This window comes from Eumetopias jubatus, unplaced genomic scaffold, assembly GCF_037043125.1.
Source record: "Eumetopias jubatus isolate StellerSeaLion01/CBP00866 unplaced genomic scaffold, mEumJub1_p1.0 scaffold_12, whole genome shotgun sequence".
NCBI classification, from domain to species: domain Eukaryota; kingdom Metazoa; phylum Chordata; class Mammalia; order Carnivora; family Otariidae; genus Eumetopias; species Eumetopias jubatus.
Window position 1 is genome coordinate 112,013,008 of NW_028274818.1, and position 6,493 is coordinate 112,019,500.

The window sequence follows — 6,493 nt, forward strand, 5'->3', positions numbered from 1 at the left end:
ACAGGGGACAGGGGGCATCCCACTGAAATTGCGGGCTGTGTGTCGTCCTTACATGCACTCTTCCTGGGGAACATGGGAAACCATGAAATGTCTACAACCCACCCCACAAAAGCTCAGGTGAGCAAGTGCCCTGGAGTTCACAGGTCTGGGGGATATGGCCAGTTGATGGACTTTGGGCAGAAGAGACTTTCAAGGGGAAAAGAAAACTCATCAGAGTTGGCAGCATTAGCTCACTGCCTGTGGCCTTCTAAGACCCCCACCTCCCACCCAGCCCACACCGTATCCCCGGAACCCCCACCTCAGCCCACAGCACGGACTTACCCAGCCAGGAACTACTCAGGTCAACTCTTTTGGAGCGCCATTTCACCTGCCCCACCTCTGCATCCCTGGGCAGCCCCAGGTCCACCCACAGAGAGGTAGCTCCACCCCCACATGGTGATTGGTCAGGGAGGGTTGTGCCCCGAGCCCACTGGATGCTGCACCTGCCTGTACCATGCAACCCACCCTCACACCAGTGCCTCTCTGTGAGTGCAGGTGGTCCTAGAGGCACCTCCTAGCCCCAACACCTGGCTCAGTGGGGCAGGTATGGGTGGGGTCATGGGTAGGGCCCCCCAGACATCCGACCCCTTTTGCTGACCCCTCTGGCTGCAGACCACCCCCAGAGGTCTGCCCCATCTCCTCCTGCACCAACCCTGCCTACAGAGCTGTTTCTGGCTCCTGGCAAGGTTAGCTGCTCTCAGACCCTCCAAGGCTTGGGCTTTAGGAAATGCCATGGTTTCCCACATTTCCAAGGCAATTTTGAACCCAAAAAGTAATGCTCTAAGCGGGAAGAGCTTCAATTTCTAGTCTCACCCAGGAAGTGGATAGTGCTTCTTAGACCTTCAAAGCGTCCTTGTAGGATGAGCCCTTTTGAGCTAGAATATATATACATATGCCTGGTTCTGCAGGGAAATGTCCAGGATGAAGAATAGCCACCCTTCTGTGCTATTGGAGTTGTGAACCAGGAACATTTATTTTTCACTTAAAAAGAAAATATACTGTTACTGTCAATACTAAATGAACAAACCCTTTTAAACAGTTTAGAGAAAAATGAAGAGTTTTATTCAAACCCACCTCAGGACAGCGGCCTGGGAGACACAATCTTCACAAGAAGGGAGTGCTCCAGGGAAGGATCATTTGGGGCAGGTTTATATATTTGTTCTCTGTTGTTTTACATACAGAGTTACACATCATCATGAGGAAGAACATTCCAGAAAGTTACAGACTTTTTCTTATGTTTTCAGTTTGTGCAAGTCAGTATGACTTGAATCTTATGGGAACCAGAGAGGTTCTTTTGTTTTTCTTATCTTTATGTTTGCAATGGCATTTTTTGGTTATCTTTTTCTTCTCAAAGCAGATGTACAATATGTGTTTGGGGATGAACACATGGCCCATGCTTTGAGGTTTTACCCAGCTGTTATGAGCTTGGTAAAATGTTAAAGGATATCTTCCATGGGAGCCCAGGATCAGAGCCCATGGATGGTAAAAGGTAAAAATCACCATTATCATTATAATTACACTTAAAGGGAAGAACTTGAGGCAAAACACCTTTAACATTAGTACCAAGAAATCATGTTGAAAAAGAAGACCAAACCTGGGGACATCACACTGCCTGACTTCAAGCTACATTACAAATGTGATCATCAAGACATCATGGTACTGGCACAAATACAGACACATAGATCAATGAAACAGAATAGAGAACCCAGAAATGGACCCTTGACTCTATGGTCAAATACTCTTTGATAAAGCAGGAAAGAACATCCAATGGACAAAAGACAGTCTCTTCAATAAATGGTGCTGGGACAACTGGACAGCCACATGCAGAAAAATGAAACTGGATCATTCTCTGACATCATACACAAAGATAAACTCAAAATGGATGAAAGACCTCAAGGTGAGACAGGAATCCATCCAAATCCTAGAGGAGAACACAAGCAGTAACTTCTTTCACAGGGGACACAGCAACTTCTTTCAAGACACATTTCTAAAGGTAAGGGAAACAAAAGCAAAAATGAACTTTTGGGAATTCATCCAGATAAAAACCTTCGGCACAGCAAAGGAAACAGTGAACAAAATGAAGAGACAACCCACGGAATGGGAGAAGATATTTGAAAACGACATTACAGATAAAGGGCTGCTATCCATGATCTATAAAGAACTTATCAAACTCACCAACCAAAAAACAAATAATCCAGTCAAGAAATGGGCAGAAGACATGAACAGACATTTCTCCAAGGAAGACATACAAATGGCCAACAGACACATGGAAAAAGGTTCAACATCACTTGCCATCAGGAAAATACAAATCAAAACCACAGTGAGATACCACCTTACACCAGCTAGAATGGCAAAAACTAACAAGGCAGGAAACAAGTATTGGCGAGGCTGCAGAGAAAAAGGAACCCTCCTACACTGTTGATGGGGTTGCAAACTGGTGCAGTCACTCTGGAACACAGTATGGAGGTTCCTCAAAAAGTTGAAAATAGAGCTAGCCTACGACACAGCAATTGCACTACTGGGTATTTATCCCAAAGATACAGAGGTAGTGAAAAGAAGGAGCACCTGCACCCCAATGTTCATGGCAGCAATGTCTACAATAGCCAAACTGTGGAAGGAGCTGAGATGCCCTTCAACGGAAGAATGGATAAGGAGGATGTGCTTCATGTATACAATGGCATATTCCTCAGCCATCAGAAAGGATGAATACCCACCATTTGCATTGACATGGATGGACCTGGAGGGGATTATGCTGAGTGAAAGAAGCCAAGAAGATAAAGACTATTATCATATGGTTTCACTCATATGTGGAACATAAGGAATAGTGCGGAGGACCAAGGGGAAGGGAGGAAAAAGTGAATGGGAAGATATCAGATTGGAAGAAGAAACATGAGGGACTCTGGACTCCAGGAAGGAAACGGAACGGTTACAGAGGGGTTAAAAACACTGTGACCTTGGGCAAGTTATTGAACCTCAACTACCTGCCTATCTTACTCTTAAAAAAAGAGTATTGGCTCACTTTCAGGTGAATGAAGAGCAGAGTTAATAAAGGAAAAGAGACATAAACTCACACACCAGTTCTGTCACTATACCAGGTGGTTACTGCACTGTCCCTGCTTCTGGTGGAGTGGCCGACTATAGCTCACCACTGCCTCCAGTGGCGGCAAGCGGCACGGACGTGGCTCTCTGTATTGGGCCCGACAAAGGCTCAGCACTGCCTCCAGTGGCGGCAAGCTGCACTTTCATGCCTTCCTGCATTCCTCACACAGAATCCCTGTCTTTCCACTAAATGAGTCCCCTGGGAACATTGTTCCAATTGCTAAATTGAATGGACCCTTTTCAGTGTTTACCATTCTTCTTTCTGCACCACTCGATGTGGACAACAGGCTGAGAGTCTTTGTTTCAGGGATTGTCAGGCTCCTCAGGATTGCAGGCCCGATTCCAGCCAACATGTTTCCATTGCAACTGACGCTGAACAATGGAGCTGCACATGCTGTCTCCTCTGATGTATCCGAAGTGTACTACTGAGCCCTGGCAGAACTTAAGAAATGTATGGGAGTGTGACTGGGGGCAGCAACCACCATCCGCACCAGCACACGTTCATCACGAGTGTTCAGTATGGATTACTGACATAGAGAAGCCAGTCTGAAAAGGGAAAACTTGTCGAAGTCTGAAACTAAAGCACTGTAACGGCATCTAGAAAGCATAAGAATGGGGGGTGGAGAGAGAAGGCAAATGAAACATTCTAATGGTCTTACCTACTGAGGAAGAGGGAGGAAGTAAAGCATCTGAAAACCTCTCCTCCTGTGAAGAGACACAGCAGGGGGGGAAAGCAGTTGGACTGGGGACATGGGGGTCCTCTTTCTTCCACATAATGGTTGAGAAATTTGTTTGTAAGTCTTACAGGGACAGTAGGAACCATGAGTGGCATAGGAGAGAAGAAAATAGAACTTTTTAATTTTTTTTAATTTAGTTATTTGACAAAGAGAGACAGCGAGAGAGGGAACACAAGCAGGGGGAGTGGGAGAGGGAGAAGCAGGCTTCCTGCCTAGCAGGGAGCCCGATGTGAAGCTCGATCCCAGGACCCTGTGATCATGACCCGAGCCGAAGCCAGATGCTTAACGACTGAGCCAGCCAGGCGCCCCTAGGACTTCTTAATTAACTAGAACATTTTAAGGGAAGGATAAAGAATCAAATCAGAAAAAAAAAAACGAAGAGGAAATAGAAGAAAAAACAACAAAGTGAAACAATCAATAACAATTAGATCTAAAGCATAAAATTTAATGAAGCAACTAAAATACTTACAATGAATGAGCTGAATTCCATTAAATAGGAAAGGAAGACTGCATGTAAAATATATTGTTTATAAAAGCAAGTCTTGGGGCACCTGGGTGGCTCAGTCGTTAAGCGTCTGCCTTCAGCTCAAGTCATGATCCCAGGGTCCTGGGATTGAGCCCCACATTGGGCTCCCTGTTCAGCGGGAAGCCTGCTTCTCCCTCTTCCATTCCCCTGCTTGTGTTCTCTCTCTTGCTGTGTCTCTGTCAAATAAAGACATAAAATCTTTTAAAAAAGTAAAAAATAAAAACAAGTCTTAGCAAGTGTAATAAAGATTAAAAATAAAAAGCAAAATATCAGCAAATGCAAATAAAAATAAAGCTGAGGTGGCAATATTAATATCAGAAAAGGTGGAATTTAACTTAACAGCACTAAAAACTAAAAATAAAATAAGCAAACTTAAGAGCACTCATCAGAATAAAGAGGGGCATTTAAATAAAAAGCCATTTAAAAAACCACCATGATAAAGAAGATGTGGTACACATACACACACACACACACTGGAATATGACTCAGCCATCCAAAAGAATGAAATCTTGACATTCGCAACAACATGGATAGAACTAGAGTGTATTACGCTAAGGGAAAGAAGTGAGTCAGAGAAAGACATATGCCACATGGTCTTACTCATATTTGGAATGTGAGTAAGAAAACAGATGAACATATGGATGGGGCCAGGAGGAAGAAAGAGGGAAATAAACCATAAAAGACTCTTAACCATAGAGAACAAAATGAGGGTTGATGGAGGGAGGTGGGTGGGGAAGGGCTAGATTGGTGACAGGCATGAAGGAGGGCACTTGTTGTGAGGAGCATCGGGGGGTATTATATGTAAGTGCTTAATCACTGAATTTGACTCCAGAAACCAGTATTACACTTAAATATAAATATATATATATATAAATAATAATAAAATACATTTTAAATAACCACCATAGTCATTATAAGTTTGATTAACATGGAATAGTGAAAAAATATACAAGGTCCCAAGTGAGAAAGATGTCATAAACCATATATATAGAAAATACTCATTATTAGTATTTATGACACTGGGTAAAACTCTAAAAATAAGTTTAAGAAATAAAGAGAGGATGGGTAACTTTGTGTATTGTTATACCTGTTATAACAGTACAATTTCTGAGGAAATAGAACTAGAAAATTGACCAAGGATACCTAGAAAATTTAAATCAATCTCAACTTGAAAGAAAAAAACCTATCATCAATCCTAATAATGATACTAGTAATACAGCCCTTGAAACAGATAGCTTCACAGAGTTAGCTAATCATTAAAAAATAAATTATTCAAATGATTTAAATGAATTCAAGGTATAGAAAAAGATAGAAAATTACATAATTGACTCTATAAAGTCAATATTACCAACAGCGCAAACTGATAAAGATTTTTGTAGTATACAATCTCACTTATAAACATCTAGCATGTTTATAAGTTTATAAGTTAATATTTATAGAACAAAATCTTATTGAAACAAGGCGCAGGGTATCAAAAGCACGCATCATGACCCAGTGAATCCAGGATATGAAAAATCTTCCAACATAAGAATTACATCAAAAAAGGAGACTGCCATAGGATATCAATAGATGCAGAAAACTTGTTGGACAGAATTCATAAGTGGCTTATCTAATAAAACCTTGAAGTACAATCACAATGAGAATACCTTCTTAAAGACGATGGAGTTATTGACCTGAAAATAGAAACCAAACTTGAAAAACGCTAAGAGGTATTTCTGTTAAAATTGGTTTTCTTGCCTACAACTACTACCAATCATACTGATATTGTTGAATGTTAACAAATGCAATAAGAAAAAAAAATCAGTATGATATTTGGAGAAAATACCAAGTTATTTTTAGTCTGTTATTATTTTTCACTGGGTTTTATAACTAGGAAGCCTAAAGGTTTACAGAAATGCTAGAATTAAGTGACTTTGGCAGCTGTTTGGTTAATATATATTATCCAAAGATAAATATACAAAATTAGTTGCTCTATCTTTTTCCTTAATGATACCAATGAGAAATGAAAATGAAGGGAGATACCATGAAAATTTTAAAGGAAAACATTGAAAAATTAAGGATAAGTAAAACACCTATCTAAATAATACTATAA